This window comes from Dendrobates tinctorius, unplaced genomic scaffold, assembly GCF_039654945.1.
Source record: "Dendrobates tinctorius isolate UK_male_01 unplaced genomic scaffold, ASM3965494v1 ptg000159l, whole genome shotgun sequence".
Lineage (NCBI taxonomy): Eukaryota > Metazoa > Chordata > Amphibia > Anura > Dendrobatidae > Dendrobates > Dendrobates tinctorius.
Genome location: NW_027361826.1, coordinates 2,425,354 through 2,444,224, shown reverse-complemented (window position 1 = coordinate 2,444,224; position 18,871 = coordinate 2,425,354).

Here is an 18,871-nt window from a genome sequence, read left to right as displayed (position 1 = left end):
GGATGAGGCATGGAGCAGGCTGAGGCCAACTTGCAGCACGTTTTATAGAGGTTGTAGACTACTACTGATTGTAACCGTGCTCCACTTAGGCCTCAGGCTCCACTGTCTCTAGTATTTCTCCTGGCCTCCAACCCCGCCAGTGACAGCTCTGAAGTGGCGTCAGCACAATCCACACTTGTTCCTGTGTTACTTGGGCTCAGTCCCGTCAGTTGATCCCCTGATGTGTGTCCGGCAAGGTCTCCTGCTCTGTCCTCATTCACACTACTAGTAATGGGAATGTGGACAGAGCAGGAGACCTTGCCGGACACACATCAGGGGATCAACTGACGTGACTGAGCCCCAGTAACTCAGTAACAAGTGTGGATTGTGCAGACGCCACTTCAGAGCAGCAACTGGTGGGGTTGGAGGCCAAGGGAAATACTAGAGACAGTGGAACCAGAGGCCTAAGTGGAGCACGATTAAAAATCAGTAGTAGTTTGAATGTGGATGGAGCAGGAGACTTTGCCGTCCACACAGCAGGGGAGCAGCTGGCATTACTGAACCCCAATAACACAGGAGCTAGTGTTTTTCTCTGTGCAGACGACACATCTGAGCGACAACTGGCTGTGTTGAAGCCCAGGGATTATAGTTCAGGTGGTAGAAACATGAACACAACAGGAGACCTGGATACAGTTGCCAACCAATTATTTAGTCGGGAAGAGGACTGGCAAATTCTGGGGAGATCCAGGCCTTGATCATTTTCAGAAAAGTAAGCCGGTCGACGTTATCGGAAGAAAGTCGCATGCAACGGTCTGTTAGTACACCACCTACGGCACTAAAGACGCGTTCCGATAATACACTGGCAGCAGGGCAAGCCAGCACCTCCAATGCATACTGGCTAAGCTCTGGCCATGTAACCAGCTTAGAGACCCAAAACTTGAAGGGGGAAGAGCCATCAGGGAGTACACTCACAGGGCAAGACATGTAGTCTGTCACCATATGACAGAAACGTTGCCTCCTGCTGACTGGAGCCGTCAGTGATGGTGTAGACAATTGTGGCGCACACACAAAACTTTGCCACATTTGGGCCATAGTGGTCTTGCCTTGTGCTGAGGCACTGCCTCTGCTTCCTCTTTGTGCCGAGTTTCCTCCACTGGCTCGACGCACAGAGGTGCTTTGTAAAACACTAGCACCACTGCTGTCGGGTGGAATGGAAAAGATGATGGACCGCACCAGTGTGTCTTGGTACTCCCGCAGTTTACGCTCCCGGTTCAACGTTGGTATGAGGGTTTGGAAGTTGTCCCGGTAGCGAGGATCTAGGAGGGTGTACACCCATTAATCAGCCGTGTAGAGAATGTGGGCGATGCGGCGGTCGTTTCTCAGGCACTGCAGCATGAAGTCAACCATGTGCTGCAGACTCCCAACTGCCAAAGAACCGCTGTCCCCTGCTTGAGGCGTGATCTCTGCCTGCTCTGCATCACCCCACCCTCGCTGTACATACTGACTAAAGCTTTGTGTACCTCCCTCCTCTGGAGAGATGTCTTCCTCCTCCATCGACTCCTCCTCATCCTCCTCACAAAGTGTCCCCTGCCTAGGCCTTTGTGAGGAACCACGTAGATGGCATTTGGGACTCCTCATCCTCCACCTCTTCCAAAACCTCATCCCTTAGTGCTTGCAGTGTTTTTTGAATCAGGCAGATAAGGAGGACAGTCATGCTGACTAGTGCATCATCTGCACTCGCCATCCGCGTGGAATCATCGAAGGCACGCAAAACGAGGCAGATGTCCTTCATAGAGGCCCACTCAGTGGTGCTGAAGTGTGACCGGCGCACAGTGCGACTTGTTTGCTCCTGATGCAGCTGGTACTCCATGACTGCTGCCTGCTGCTCACACAACCGCTCCAACATATGTAACGTTGAATTCCACCTGGTGGGTAGGTCACATATGATGCGATGTTCCGGAAGGCGTAATCAGAGCTGCAGAGCAGCAAGGCGCGACCTTGCCGTGCTGGAACGCCGCAAGTGAGCGCACTCTATGCGGACCTTGTGCAGCAGTGCATCAAGATCCGGATAGTCCCTCAGAAAGCTCTGCACGACCAAGTTGAGCACATGTGCCAGATATGGGATGTGAGTGAGGTTGCCAAGGCCAAGAGCTGCCACCAGATTTCGGCCATTGTCACACACTACCAAGCACGGCTGGAGATTCGCTGGCAGAAACCACACGTCGCTCTCCTGCTTGATGGCATTCCAGAGCTCCTGCGCTGTGTGGCTTCGATTCCCCAAAGAAATTAATTTCAGTACGGCCTGTTGACGTTTGGCCATGGCTGTGCTCATATCGGTTGTAACAGGCTCCTGCTGCACTGTTTCAGAGGAACTTGAGTAGGAGGAGGAGTCAATGTGTACAGACTGGATTCCTGCAATCCATGGAGTTGGCAGAACACATAGAGCGCCACTCTCCAGATCTGTACCCGGCACCACAACATTGACCCAATGGGCAGTGAGATAAAGGTATCGTCCCTCTCCATGGTTACTGGTCCACGCATCAGTGGTCAGGTGGACCTTGCTTCTGACAGCGTTTAGTAGCGCATGTTTTATGTTTGCCTCCACCTGTTTCTGCAAGGCAGGGACGGCTCGCCTGCTGAAATAAAAGCGGCTGGGCACAGTGTATTGTGGGACTGCCAATGCCATGAAGTCCCGGAAGGTGTCAGTCTCCACCAGCCTGAATGACAGCATTTCAAGTGCCAGTAGTTTGGCAATGCCAGCATTCAGAGCCTGTGCTCGGGGATGGTTTGCCAAGTATGGCCGCCTTTTCTCCCATGCCTGTGCTACCGATGGCTGTCGAGTGGCCTGGGAGTGTGAGGATGACTTGGAATGTGGTGCTGTGGGTGGAATGTCACAGGGTCTCCGGACAACAGTGCCAGAGGTTCTTCCTTGGCGATCCTGTGAGGAAGCCAAACCAGCTGTGTGTGAGCTGGAGGAAGAGGCCCCAACACGAGCTGAAGAGGTGGTAGGTGGTGCTGTACGTTGGCCTACGTCTTCAGTGTGTCTGTGTAACTCCACCTCGTGCTTGGCACGCACATGTTTCCACATATTAGTGGTATTGAGGCTGCTGACATTTTTCCCTCTTTTGACTCTCTGATGACACAGCTTGCATTTGACAAAGCAAATGTCATCTGCAACCGTGTCAAAAAAGGACCACGCATTGCAAGTCTTGGGAGCGCCCGTTTTGCCTTTTGAAAGTGGAATGCTCCTAACGGGTGCCGAAGTGGAGGCTACAGGCAACCAAGTCTGCCCCCTCCTTCTCCCTCCGGTTTTGTTCGTTCGGGGAATCTCTTCCTCAGAGCTTCTCCCACCACCTTCCTGTTCCTCACGCCATGATGGGTCTACACTCCCCTCTTCAAACACCTGCTTCTCCTGGGTTGTCTCGCCAGCACCGTATGCAACAGAAAGTGGCAACTGTGTCTCGTCATCATCTGATGCGTACTGAGGTGTGCTGACCATAGGCACTGGCCCACCCGCCTCTTCAGATTCAGAGGGACAAAGAAGTTGCGCATCACTGCATACTCCCTCTTCTTCGCATTCTGGAATGCTGCTTGGCTGGCCCCCTCTTTCCAAACCAACAGATTCCGAGAACTGAAGTAGAGACTGTGATGGCTCCTGTCCAGGGCTCTCTGACTGCCTGGGCACTTTGGCAGGTGGTGAAGAGACAGATGGTTGCTCTTCGGTGCTCTGGCCCTGAGAGTATGTTGAAGTAATTGAATTCAATGCGTTAGCTGCCATCCATCCCACAACGGCTTCAATTTGTTCCTCCCGCAGCAGTGGGGTACGGTGAGGTCCTACAAAGCTGTGCATAAAGGACTGTTGCCTGCTAAAAGTGGGGGATGCTGACTCACTGGTGCCAACAGCAGGCACAGAATCCCCACGTCCTCTCCCTGCAGAATCCCCACGTCCTCTCCCTGCAGAATCCCCACGTCCTCTCCCTGCTGAAACTCCATGCCCACGTGCCTTACTCCCTGCCTTCTTCATCTTGCTAGACTGGGAAAGATAGGCAGAAAAGTACAAAGGGGGGCCTTAGTGTGCTTATTCCTGAACAGCTGGTTACAGGTTTAAGAAACACTAATTTTATGCAGTGTGTGTGTCGACTACACTTTAATGGGAGCTAATGTGGCCTACACAACTTTCAAATGTAGTGTTTGGTGAACTTTGTTGTTTTTTTTTGGGAAAAAAAACTAACAGGATGTGACCAAAGATTTGAAAGTGAGAGTATCACCAACTTTTTGGAGCTATTACAATGCAGGCAGGTAACCTACAATGCAAAAGATGAGGCTCCAGAAAAATTGGGTAATACTAATCTGGCTGCAGCTGAAGGGCACAAGCCAGAAAAAAGGCTCCTCTATCTACTCCTATATAGTGTTTGCAACCAACCAATGTAGATGGATATGGATGGATGCACACTAATAGGAGAAGAAAAAATGAGCTGCAATTAAAGAAAAATATGTGTGAGGCAGTGACGCACGCTGAGCGGCCTACAACCAGACGTAGCTGCAGGACACACTACTCAGCGTGAGCTGAACTCACACACAGTCAGAGACCTCTCAGACAGCCGTGAACAGTGCAGCTAAGTGGGCACTAGCACTGACAGGCTGCAGAAAGGCTCCGCTGTGTACTCCTAGAGTGTTTGCAACCACCGTATATGGATACGGATGGATGCACACTAATAGGAGAAAAAATGAGCTGCAATAAAAGAAAAATGTGTGAGGCAGTGACACGCTGAGCGACCTACAACCAGACGTAGCTGCAGGACACACTACTCAGCGTGAGCTGCACTCACACACAGTCAGAGACCTCTCAGACAGCCGTGAACAGTGCAGCTAAGTGGGCACTAGCACTGAAAGGCTGCAGAAAGGCTCCGCTGTCTACTACTAGTGTTTGCAACCAACGTATATGGATACGGATGGAAGCACACTAGATAGAATTTTTTAAAAATAAGCAGCTCAAAAAGAAAAATATGTATGAGGCAGCAGTGAGGCACGCTGGGCGGCCTACAACCAGACGTGGCTGCAGGACCCACTCCACAGCGTGAGCTGCACTCACACAGCCCTTGCAGACAGCTGTGAACACTGCTGCTAGAGAAAAGAAAGCTATGGTGGTTTATGTAGCCTGGGTAAAGCACAATATTGTTTTGAGAATCGCTATGTCTAACTGTCCCTCACAGTCTTCAACAGCAGCCTGTCCCTAACTGAATTCACAGCAGAGTGACCAGTAATGGCGGCAGCGGTGGCTTTTATAGTGCATCATGACATCATTTCAGCAGCCAATCACAGCCATGCCAATAGTTAACATGCCTACATGCCTAACAGGATGTGCCCACACTTCTGAGGATTCCCATTGGCTGAATCAAAGCGAGCGGGCTGATAGCATTATGGGAACTTCCGATTCCGGTATCCGATATGAAAAAAGTATCGGAAGTCAGTATCAGAATTCCGATACAGCTAATATCGGCCGATACCCGATACTTGCGGTATCGGAAAGCTCAACACTGCACATGACACAATTCATGATCCTCTGATACGGCAGAGAAACAGCGGTACAGTAGAATGAAAAATACTTCACTTCTTACATCACATGACTGATATCCATTTTAAATTCTCCAATAGCTCCAAAAGCGGACAGTATATTACTCCATACAGTATTATGGCCACCGCATAGTGCGCCATACAGAGTAATGAGGCCCATATATTTCTCCATACAGAATCATTGGTCCCATATAATGTTCGATACAGTATATGATGAGCTCCACATAATGCTACAGTATATGTTGGTCCCCATGGATGAAGCTCCACTGTCTTATGGGCCCAAATAATGCTCCATATATAATGGGCCCCATTTCTAATGCTCCAGTGTATAATGGGCCCTGTAAATGCTGCTCCAGTGTCTGATGTCCCCCATTTGGAAAGCTCCAGCATATGATGGGCCTCACAGATGATGCGCTAGTGTACAATTGTTCCAAATAATGCTCCATATATAATCTGCCCCATTTACAATGCTCCAATATATGAAGGGCCCCATGGATGATGCTCCAGTGTCTTATGGGCCCAAATAATGCTCCTTATATAATGGGCCCCATTTCTAATGCTCCAGTGTATAATGGGCCCTGTAAATGCTGCTCCAGTGTCTGATGTCCACCTTTGGAATGCTCCAGTGTATGGTGGGCCCCATATATCATTCTCCAGAGTATAGTGCTCCCCAAAAATTGCTCCCAACAGTTAAAACAATTAAATAAGTCTCCTCGCTAGGGAATCCCTGTACTCTGGACTCCTTTTCATCCCCATCTTCCATCTCTCTGCACTTGGACTGTTTAGGCAGAGGGCGTACAGACGTGATGTCATCGCGCTCTCTGACCAGAATGTCACTGTCAGGAAACGCGGAAGACGTCATGGCGGTGGAGCAGGGAGAGGTAAGTATTTCAACTTTGCAAGTGCTGTGATCCTGAGCAAGCAGGGGGGGCCCACTCGTTGGCGACAGCACTGGCACAGGGCCCCTCATAGTACGGCGGTGTGTCTGACGGCGGGTGGGTGGTGTGTCTGACGGCAGGTGGGCCCTCCCACCGGCAGAGACACTTTTGCGTACTATGAGGGGCCCTGTGCCAGTGCTGTCGCCCATGAGTTTGCCCCCCCACCTGCTCAAGGAACCTGCAATTTCATCTGCACCTTCCTCTTCGTCACCGTTTAAGGTGGTATAGTATGCGGGAAGGGGAACCTGAGTTTCATCAGGGTCAGATTCTGACTGTGTAGAGTGCGAGGGGAATGTAGTGGTCTGGGTCAATGTACCAGCAGAATCATCTAGCAGTGACTGTGCATCAGTCACTCCATGTCAGATTCATCTTGGACTGGGGAATTCACGATTTGACTTGATAACCCAGGCATGGTATGTGAAAAGAGCTCCATGGAGTAATCTGTAGTGTGGCCTGCCACATCCTTCACTTTTGGTAGTGGTGAAGGACACAAGGAAAGGTGTTGTTCCTGACCAGGAGCCTCCACTGATGACTTAGTGCTTTTATTTTTTGTAACTCCAGAAGAGGAGGCGATAGAGCTGGAGGCTGTGTCAGCAATGTAAGCCAAAACTTGATCCTGAAGCTCTGGCTTTAAAAGCGGTTTACCTACTCCCAAAAAAGGGAGCCTTCGAGGCCTTGTGGAGCCAGATGATGACGCAGGCTCAACACCTCCTGCCTTAGGTGCTATTGTGATTTTGCCACTACCAGCAGATGCACCACCACCACCATCAGTACCAGCTGGCAACCTCCGCCCACGTCCACGGCCTCTTCCACCATACTTCCTCATTTTTGGGAAAATGTATCCAAAATACCACCAGCTATATGGTACTGTAAAACAAGGTACAAGATGTATATAGTATTGGGGAGAATTTGAATCTCCCTAGAGATTTTAGGAGGCTGAACTATTATCTCAGGCCCACTATAGATTACACCTCAATTTAACAGGCTGAAATTGGCTGGTGTATGACAAGGTACAAGGTGTATATAGTATTGGGGAGAATTTGAATCTCCCTAGAGATTTTAGGAGGCTGAACTATTACCTCATGCCCACTGTAATGTAAAATATCTGTGAGATCTGTATGTTGAAGTAAAGTATGATATTTCTGGAACCTTCTAGAATCTTCCCTTCCCCCACACACAGATGAAAATCTCCCATTTCACTCGACTGAGGACATTGTAGCTTGTCACATAGCTGCAGCATTCCCCCCTTGCCTCCCCCTCTCTAGCTGTTGGTAATAGGGTACTTCTTCTGTAAGCATTTGTCCTCCACAGCTATCTCCTTATCAGCTCTATGCTTGCATCTGAAACATGAAACCGTCCATTTCCTCTCGAAGCACAGCAAGGGGGAAAAGGTCTCTTTGTTGAAAACACAGGCTGTATGCCAGTATATGGGAAGTATTAAAACAAGTCATATTGTAAAAACCATGCGCAGCAGAGATATAAAACCCACATTTCTGCGAAGGGCACGAAGCCAGCTTATTAATTTCTAGTTTTCACAGTTATAACCTCTCCAGAAACTGATATATGGATTGCTCCCAAATGGAGGGCCCTAAGTATAGCATGATTGGTGTCTTCGGATTCTATTTGGTAAATCACAAACAATGATGCCCTATGTGTGTTGGTACGGGTTTTTCTCGTTTAGATATAGCTATTCTAAGTTTTGTAGCCAAATCATAACTTAGAGGAAGGGGGGGTGGAACCTCCCCAGCCACCCCTTTTGCTGAGGTCACACAGAACAGATCATAAGGGATGCGAGAGGACAATGAGCCAGTTAAGCTGGAGTTCTGATGCTGAACAGACCTACCCCTATGTCTTGGGACGTTTGGCTGCTGAGCATCCCCCAAGTCGCATGGTCCGCCTGATACCGACTGAACACATGTGAGTGTTACTTTCTGTTCTTTCATCCACTTTGTTTTATATTTGTATTTGTACATATTTAATGTCTCAACTTTATAGCAACTTTTATCTGTATAATCACTGCCCTTTTGGGAATAAATCTTAAAATTATCAGCTTGTCTCCATGCTCTAAGAAACGAACTATGTGCCTCTTTTAGATAACCGATACTGATTTCAGGGGTTTGCCACGGACCCTCTTAATTTAACTCTGTGAATTAAGAAAAGCGTGGATGGTGGCAGCATGGTGTGTGCGATTGATTAGGCTAGTTGGCAAAACAGAAGGGTCTTATATTGCTAAAGGGGGGCTGCGGCCACAGCATTGATAATTCCCTTACTGCGGTAGCCTAAGTGTCCGTGCACAACAAGCAGCCCGTCCGGCGACTAATTATCCTAGGTGCAGTTCCCTGACTGACCTGAGGGCAAGGGGGGTGCCGGAGAGCTGCGAGTTCCAAAGTGGAACTGAGAAAGTGGGATATACATAAATCGCCGCAGTTCTTGGAAGGTTGTTAGCAGTGGTGGGGCATCCAAAATAACCCCCCTGCGGTAAATTGTTAGAGCAAGGTTAGCTTGCTGCATTTTTGTCACATGATGCCAGTGGTGGGATAACTAAGATAAGCCCCCACTGTGCCTGTGATAGCCGTGTGCCTGCAGTGTGTCGCGTCCCTCCGTCCGCTGATACACCCGTGTCAGTGGTGGGATTGTGACATATTGGTGACACAGGGTCTGGCCGTTCGTCACGTTTTAGTGGCAGCGGTCGGCCGTTCGTCACATATTGGTGTCAGAGCAGTGGGATAATCCTAGAGCATTAGTGATTTGGTTTGAGCAATCATTCCTCTCACTAAAGACCTGCACGGTTCCTGCGGGAATCCTGCATCATAGGTTTTGGAGAACAGACTCAGTGGTTACTAGTCCTGAGACATTTTTGTGTACTTGCAAGTATTCGCTCCTTTTTTCTTCGTTTTTCTTTTCTATCTTTTATTTGGCAACCAGGTTGGCGATGAGAGCAGAGTGGTAAAAGCGGCAGAAAAAGGAAACTCTTTCTGGGTTATGCACGTACCGGGGCCTTGTTGCCACGAACCAGAACAAAGGCCAACTGATCGCGGCTCTGGTGCAGCTGGACAACACCCAGAGCCCAGCGGGCGCAGGAGCCGGCCCCAGCCAAGGTGGTACCGCAGCTGAGGTCCAACCACCGTATGCCGGCCCCACCTGCATCCAGGCCAGGCTGGACCCCTACCTGCAAGCGGCCTTGGATGCATTCCCTGCCGAAGACCATGATGGACGTCTGAAGCTGATCCAGCAAGCTCAGGAGAGAGCGGAGCAGAGAGCTGAGCTACAAAGAGAGGCTGAGAGAGCCGAGCGCCAGGCACAGGCTGAGAGAGCTGAGCGCCATGCAGAAGCTCAGAGAGCCCATGAACTGGAGATGCTCCGACAAGGGGGGAATGCCCCCACAGCCTGAAGCAGTGAGCCCAGCAGCGTCCGGACTCCTAAACCCCGGCCAGAGCATTTTCCTGTGATGGAAAAGGACGGGGACTTGGACACGTTTCTGCGAAACTTTGAGAAAGCCTGCAGACAGTACCAGCTGGATAAGGTCCAATGGGCCAGGTACTTGACTCCAGGGCTAAAAGACAAAGCTCTGGAGGAGTTTGCTTCTCTTCCGCCAGAAGCCGATGGTGACTATGATGCCATAAAGCAGGCTCTGATTGCCAAATACTGGCTGACACCTGAGGTATACCGAAAGAAGTTCCGGAACCTGCAACGTGGCCAACACGATAGCTATAGTGATGTGGTGCAAGGACTCAGGACCCACTTTGACCAGTGGATCCATGGACTCTCCGTTGATTCCTTTGAGCAGCTACGGGACTTGATGATCAAAGACCAGTTCCTGCATCTCTGCCCAGCTGAGGTCCGACAGTTCATCCTGGACCGCAAACCACCGAATGCGGACAAAGCGGCGCAGATCGCCGACAACTATGAGGCCAACCGGAAGCCAGAGACGAGGAGGCCAGTCACCACCAGCTGGAGAGGGGGTAAGCCTGCAACCAACCCCAGTGCCCCAGCTAGCCGTCCCTCCAGAGGCCCTGTCCCTGTTGCCAACACCAGGCCTACTACTGACAGTCGCCTGTGTTTCAACTGCAATCGGATTGGTCATTTCCACCACACCTGTCCGGAAAAGCCGAAGAATTCCCCAGCCAAGGCCTCTGTGCCCAACGCTTCTGTTCTTTTGGTGGGAGGTGTGGTTGGGAGGATTGACGATGACATTCAACCTGTTCAGGTGGGGGCCCATCTTGCTACAGGCCTCAAGGACACCGGGGCTGAACGAACCGTCCTGGACTGGCGGCCCCTGAAGAGTTTGTTGAGGGGAAAACCCTGACTGTCACCAGGATTGGAGGCACCCGTTGTCCCTTGCCAGTGGCCCGGGTTTTTCTTGATTGGGGTGCTGGGAGCGGGTTGAGGGAGGTGGGAGTGTCTGAAAACCTGCCCACTGATGTTTTATTGGGGACTGACTTGGGGAGGATGGTTGCATACTATGTCCCTGACACCCTTCCCCAATCTGATAATAAGGGTAACGTTAACCCTGGTGTTGATGATGATGATGATGGGAAACTGAATGTGTTACCTGCTAATGCCTTGATGAGTAATGATGCAACTAACCACCATTCTTTCCCCAGGTATGATGCTGATGGTGATGTGAATGTAGCAAAGCAATCTGATAACCATTCTTTTCCTTGGAATGGTGATAATGATGATGATGATGTATCTGTGCCGACTGAACCTGTTAACCCTTTCTTTGAAATGGTAGATGTGTCCACAGGTACCGAAGTGCTCAGCCCCGTCACTCTGCGGAGTGAGACGGCTGAGGAACCCCTGGCAGGAGCAAGCAATGGTGCTCAAGGAAATGGGGAAGTGCATGGGGACCATGAGGAAGGTAATGCCATGCAACTGACCAGTGCTACCGAGGAAGGTAACTGGCCCATAAGTAGCACTGCTCCTGAAGTGTTGGGGGTGGACAGGGAGGTAGGGCCCATGGCAGCACCGATTGGTGGGTCTGTAGAAATCCCCAGGGAGACAGCATACATAGCAGCTGTCACATGCAGTCAGAGTGCTCAGATCGCAGGTAGCGCCCTGTCTTCTGGACGCTCTTCTGCTACAGGAGAGATTGAACCAGAGGTGACCCCAGAGCCAGTTCCAGAGGGTCCCAGTAAGGAAGGGACCCTGACGTCACTTCTGGCAGCCTCCAGCAAGGAGTTCCAGGCTGCTCTGCACTCAGATGCCAACCTGGAGAAATTGAGACACCTCGCCGAGACGTCCACCTCCGAGCCTGATAAGGAGAGGGTGTTCTGGGAACGAGGAAGGTTGTACCGGGAGACAGTACCCGGAGATCCTCAAAAGGAGTGGTTGAGGGAAAGACAGCTAGTCGTCCCCCTACAGTTCAGAACTGAGTTGTTGCGGATTACCCATGAGATTCCACTCCCTGGACACTTGGGGATCAGCAAAACAAAGGCACAGCTGTCTCAACACTTCTACTGGCCCAAGATGGGGACAGATGTCACGTCCTACTGCCGCTCCTGTAACACCTGTCAAAAAGTGGGTAAGGCAGGGCCTGCTCTTAAGGCGCCCCTTATTCCTTTGCCGGTGATAGAGGAGCCTTTCCAGAGTATCGGGTGGACATTGTAGGCCTGCTGGCCGTCCCCAGCAGCTCTGGAAAGCGATACATTCTCACCGTGGTAGACTACGCTACCCGATACCCAGAGGCAGTAGCTCTGTCTTCAACCAGGGCAGATAAGGTGGCTGACGCACTGGTGACCATCCTTTCAAGGGTAGGATTTCCCAGGGAGATGCTTACCGATCAAGGAACCCAATTCATGTCTCGCCTAATGGAGGCTCTCTGTGAGAAAATGCAGATGAAGCACCTGGTATCGAGTGCGTATCACCCACAGACTAATGGTTTGTGTGAACACTTCAACGGTACCCTCAAACAGAAGTTCCGCAGGCCTCAACCAGATTCTCCCCCTTCGAGCTCCTGTATGGCAGGCGAGTCCGGGGACCCCTTGGGTTGATAAGAGAATCCTGGGAAAATGAGCCAAACCCCACAGAAGTGTCCATCGTGGATTATGTCATGCGCTTCTGTGACAAGATGCAGACCTTGATGCAGTTGGTGCATGACAACATGACGCAGGCTCAGGCTGACCAGAAGCACTGGTACGACCAGAATTCCCGGGAGCGGACCTACCAGGTGGGTCAAAAGGTGTGGGTGCTGGTCCCCGTACCAACGGATAAGCTTCAGGCAGCCTGGGAAGGCCCATACGTCGTCCACCAACAGCTCAACCCGGTCACCTACGTGGTCAAGCGTGACCATGCTCGGGGTAGGCGCAAGGCCTTTCACATCCACATGCTGAAGGTGCACCACGAATGTGAAGCTTGTGTCCTACTGGTCTGCAACCTGCCCAAGGATGGGGATGAAGATCCCCTCCTGGACATGCTGGCCCAAGCCAAGGCCGATGGGTCCATTGAGGACATGGAGATAAGTGGTTTGCTAACCGTATCCCAGCGGTCGCAGTTGGTGGAAACCCAGGAACACTTCCGGGCCGTGTTCACCAAGCGACCTGGGAGGACGGAGTTAGCGGTTCATGAGGTGGACACCGGGAATCACGCCCCACTACGGCGAACACCTTATCGGATCTCTGAGGCGGTGCAACAAGTCATGCGCCAAGAGATCGATGAGATGTTAAGGCTGGGGGTGATTTGATGGTCAAAAAGCACGTGGGCTTCACCTGTAGTCCTCGTGCCTAAAAAGGATCAAACCACCCGGTTCTACGTGGACTACAGGGGGCTCAACGCCATCACAACCTCTGATGCCCACCCGATGCCGCGCATCGAGGATCTGCTTGAGCGGTTGGCGAAAGCAAGGTACATATCCATCATGTATTTGAGTCGGGGATACTGGCAGATCCACCTGAGCCCTGAGGCGCAGGAGAAATCCGCCTTTATCACCCCCTTTGGACTGTACGAGTCCACAGTCATGCCCTTCGGCATGAAAAATGCCCCTGCCACTTTCCAGCGGATGGTCAACCACCAGCTTCGGGGACTGGAGGAGTACGCAGTGGCGCACTTAGACGACATCGCCATCTTCAGTTCCACCTGGGAGGAACACCTTCAGCATCTCCAGGAGGTGCTCAAGCGTCTTCACTAGTGTTGAGCATTCCGATACCGCAAGTATCGGGTATCGGCCGATACTTGCTGTATCGGAATTCCGATACCGACTTCCGATATTTTTTCAATATCGGAATTCGGCATCGGAATCGGAAGTTCAAAGTTGATTGACAGCCTGACGTCATCATGATGCGCGGTGTGTGCGCATCATGATGCGCCGTCATTTCGGGCCTTCCGGGGGTCTCTGCCGGCCTGCCGGGGGGCTGTGTGGACTGCCCGGGGTCTGTACCGGCCTGCCGGGGGGCTGTGCCGGCCTGCCGGTGGTCTGTGCACCCTGTGGGGGTCTGTACCGGCCTGCCGGGGGGCTGTGCCGGCCTGCCGGTGGTCTGTGCACCCTGTGGGGGTCTGTACCGGCCTGCCGGGGGGCTGTGCCGGCCTGCCGGTGGTCTGTGCACCCTGTGGGAAATTCCCACACAGCAATGGCATAAAGTGAGACTAGGGACTTTTTTTTTTTTAAGTGGCGGAGGAATACAGTGCGGAAGGATACCTACCTTCCGTCATTGGATTCCTGCAGCCCGTAGAGAACGGCAGCATCATCTGATGCTGCCGTTCTCTACCCAAGATCGTCGTGGGACACACTCGTGGACTGCTTCGGATCGTGGGTGAGTATTTTTGTGGTTTGTTATGTTAATATTTATTCCGGAAAAGACAATGGCTTCGGGGAACAATGTGACAAGTATTGGTAAGTATGTTACTCTATGTTATATGTACTGTATGTCTATGTATGTATTGTATGAATGTATTGTATGTATGTAGTATATATGTGGTATGTATGTAGCATGTAGTATGTATGTAGTATGTATGTAGCATGCATGTAGCATGCAGTATGTATGTAGCATGCATGTAGTATATATGTAGTATGTATGTGGTATGTATGTAGCATGTAGTATGTATGTAGCATGCATGTAGTATGTATGTGTTATGTATGTAGCATGTAGCATGCATGTAGCATGTATGTAGTATGTATGTAGTATGTATGTAGCATGCATGTAGCATGCAGTATGTATGTAGCATGCATGTAGTATATATGTAGTATGTATGTGGTATGTATGTAGCATGTAGTATGTATGTAGCATGCATGTAGTATGTATGTGTTATGTATGTAGCATGTAGCATGCATGTAGCATGCATGTAGTATGTATGTGGTATGTATGTAGTATGTATGTAGTATGTATGTGGTATGTATGTAGCATGCATGTAGTATGTATGTAGTATATGTGGTATGTATGTAGCATGTAGTATGTATGTAGCATGCAGTATGTATGTAGCATGCATGTAGTATATATGTAGTATGTATGTAGTATATATGTAGTATGTATGTTGCATGTAGTATTTATGTAGTATGAATGTAGCATGTATGTAGTATGCATGTTGTATGTATGTAGCATGCATGTAGTATATATGTAGTATGTATGTAGTATTTATGTAGTATGAATGTAGCATGTATGTAGTATGTAGTATGAATGTAGCATGTATGTAGTATGCATGTTGTATGTATGTAGCATGTATGTAGCATGTAATTTTTTTTTTTTTTTTTACATTCAACACATTAGCCGGATGATGGGACTACTACTGTCCCATCATTGGCTAATGTGTCAATCACTGTCATGGTAGCAGGCATCGCCCGATGGGACTTGTAGTCCCATCGGACGATGCCTGCACAGACCCCCGAAGCCTGCACAGACCACCAGCAGGCCGGCACAGCCCCCCGGAGCCTGCACAGACCACCGGCAGGCCGGCACAGCCCCCCGGCAGGCCGGCACAGCCCCCCGGAGCCTGCACAGACCACCGGCAGGCCGGCACAGCCCCCCGGCAGGCCGGCACAGCCCACCGGAGCCTGCACAGACCACCGGCAGGCCGGCACAGCCCCCCGGCAGGCCGGCACAGACCACCGGAGCCTGCACAGACCCCCTGGCAGGCCGGCACAGCCCCCCGAAAGGCCCGTACAGACCCCAGAGAGGCTGTACAAGGCAAAAACAGGGTTTTTCTTATTCCGATACCGGAAGTCCCATAGACTTGAATGGGACTTCCGGTATCGGAATCGGCGATACCGATACTTTTTTTAAAGATCGGCCGATCCATTCCGATCCGATACTTTGAAGTATCGGACGGTATCGCTCAACTCTAGTCTTCACCAGGCAGGCCTGACTATCAAGCCAGGAAAGTGCCAGATGGGCATGAGCGAGGTCCACTACCTGGGGCACCGAGTAGGCGGGGGTTCCATGAGTCTGGAACCAGAAAAGGTGGATGCAATCGCGTCCTAGCCCACCCCCAGGACCAAGAAACAGGTGAAGTCCTTCTTGGGCACTGCAGGGTACTATAGGCGGTTTGTTTAGGACTATAGCGCCCTTGCAAAACCCTTGACTGACCTCACCTAGCAGAGGCTACCCCAAACAGTCAACTGGACAGATGACTGTGAGGCGGCTTTCCAAGCTTTGAAAGCAGCCCTGTGCAGCTCTCCAGTGTTGAGAGCAGTCGACAGCAGTCGCCCGTTTCTGGTACAGACCGATGCCAGCGAGTTCGGCCTCGGTGCTGTGCTCAGTCAGGTCAACTTGGGGAACCAAGAGCACCCCATGTTGTACCTGAGCCGGAAACTTTTGCCGAGGGAAGTGGCATGCTCGATCATCGAGGACTGTCTGGCCATGGTGTGGGCACTGCAACGTTTGCAGCCCTACCTGTACGGGCACACCTTCACGGTGGTAGCCGATCACAACCCTCTGAGCAGGCTGCACACAGTGTCTGGAACCAATGGAAGGTTGCTCCGATGGAGCCTTGCCCTTCAACAGTATGACTTTACTGTACAACACAAGAAGGGCAGTGAACATGGAAATGCTGATGGGTTGTGCCACCAAGTCGAACCCGCTGAGGTGCGCATGGCCGATTACCGAGAGGTAATGACTCTGTAGCGCCCTCTAAAAGGGGGAGGTGTAATGTAAAATATCTGTGAGATCTGTATGTTGAAGTAAAGTATGATATTTCTAGAACCTTCTAGAATCTTCCCTTCCCCCACACACAGATGAAAATCTCCCATTTCACTCGACTGAGGACATTGTAGCTTGTCACATAGCTGCAGCATTCCCCCTTGCCTCCCCCTCTCTAGCTGTTGGTAATAGGGCACTTCCTCTGTAAGCATTTGTCCTGCACAGCTATCTCCTTATCAGCTCTCTGCTTGCATCTGAAACATGAAACCGTTCATTTCCTCTCGAAGCACGGCAAGGGGGGAAAGGTCTCTTTGTTGAAAACACAGGCTGTATGCCAGTATATGGGAAATATTAAAACAAGTCATATTGTAAAAACCATGAGCAGCAGAGATATAAAACCCACATTTCTGCAAAGGGCACGAAGCCAGCTTATTAATTCCTAATTTTCACAGTTATAACCTCTCCAGAAACTGATGTATAGATTGCTCCCAAATGGAGGGTCCTAAGTATAGCATGCTTGGTGTCTTCGGATTCTATTCGGTAAATCACAAACGATGATGCCCTATGTGTGTTGGTATGGGTTTTTCTCATTTAGATATAGCTATTCTAAGTTTTGCAGCCAAATCATAACTTAGAGGAAGGGGGGTGGAACCTCTCCAGCTGGCCCCTTTTGCTGAGGTCACACAGAACAGACCATAAGGGATGCGAGGGGACAATGAGACAGTTAAGCTGGAGTTCTGGTGCTGAACAGACCTACCCCCATGTCTTGGGACATTTAGCTGCTGCCCATCCCCCAAGCCGCATGGTCCGCCTGATACCGACTGAACACATGTGAGTGTTACATTCTGTTCTTTCATCCACTTTGTTTTATATTTGTATTTGTACATATTTAATGTCTCAACTTTATAGCAACTTTTATCTGTATAATCACTGCCCTTTTGGGAATAAATCTTAAAATTATCAGTTTGTCTCCATGCTCTAAGAAACGAACTATGCGCCTCTTTTAGATAATCGCTACTGATTTCAGGGGTTTGCCACGGACCCTCTTAATTTAACTCTGTGAATTAAGAAAAGCGTGGATGGTGGCAGTGTGGTGTGTGCGATTGATTAGGCTAGTTGGCAGGACAGAAGGGTCTTATATTGCTAAAGGGGGGCTGCGGCCACAGCATTGATAATTCCCTTACTGCGGTAGCCTAATTGTCCGTGCACAACAAGCAGCCCGTCCGGCGACTAATTATCCTAGGTGCAGTTCCCTGAGTGATCTGAGGGTAAGGGGGGCGCCGGAGAGCTGCGAGTTCCAAAGTGGAACTGAGAAAGTGGGATATACATAAATCCCCGCAGTTCTTGGAAGGTTGTTAGCAGTGGTGGGGCTTTCAAAAAACCCCCCTGCGGTAAATTGTTAGAGCAAGGTTAGCTTGTTGCATTTTTGTCACATGATGCCAGTGGTGGGATAACTAAGATAAGCCCCCACTGTGCCTGTGATAGCCGTGTGCCGGCAGTGTGTCGCGTCCCTCCGTCCGCTGATACACCCGTGTCAGTGGTGGGATGGTGACATATTGGTGACACAGGGTCCGCTGTCCGTCGTGTTTTGGTGGCAGTGGGACCCCCGTTCATCAGACCCACTATAGATTACACCTCAATTTAACTGGCTGAAATAGGCTGGTGTATGACAAGGTACAAGGTGTATATAGTATTGGGGAGAATTTGAATCTCCCTAGAGATTTTAGGAGGCTGAACTATTATCTCAGGCCCACTATAGATTACACCTCAATTTAACAGGCTGAAATAGGCTGGTGTATGAGAAGGTACAAGGTGCATATAGTATTGGGGAGAATTTGAATCTTCCTAGAGATTTTAGGAGGCTGAACAATTATCTCAGGCCCACTATAGATTACACCTCAATTTAACAGGCTGAAATTGGCTGGTGTATGTACAAGGTGTATATAGTATTGGGGAGAATGTGAATCTCCCTAGAGATTTTAGGAGGCTGACAATGATGCTCTCAGTCCAAGTAAGGCAGCAGGCAGCCTAATAAGCAGGACTGCTGCACACAAAAGTGTGTAAAAATGAACGCTTGGTAACTGTGCAGAAAAGAGGAAGAAAAGTATTTTTGCTTTTAAAAAAGCAGTTTGCACAGCAGTGTGCAAACAGCAATGCAGCTATCAGGGAGCCTTATAAGGCAGCCTAATAACCAACACAGCTGATGCACACAAATATATCCTCCCCTGTCACTGCACACAAACTGTTGTGTTGTACAGTGGAAATCGCTACCAGCAGAAGCAGTTTTTTTGTTCTTCTTCCCTGCCTAACGCT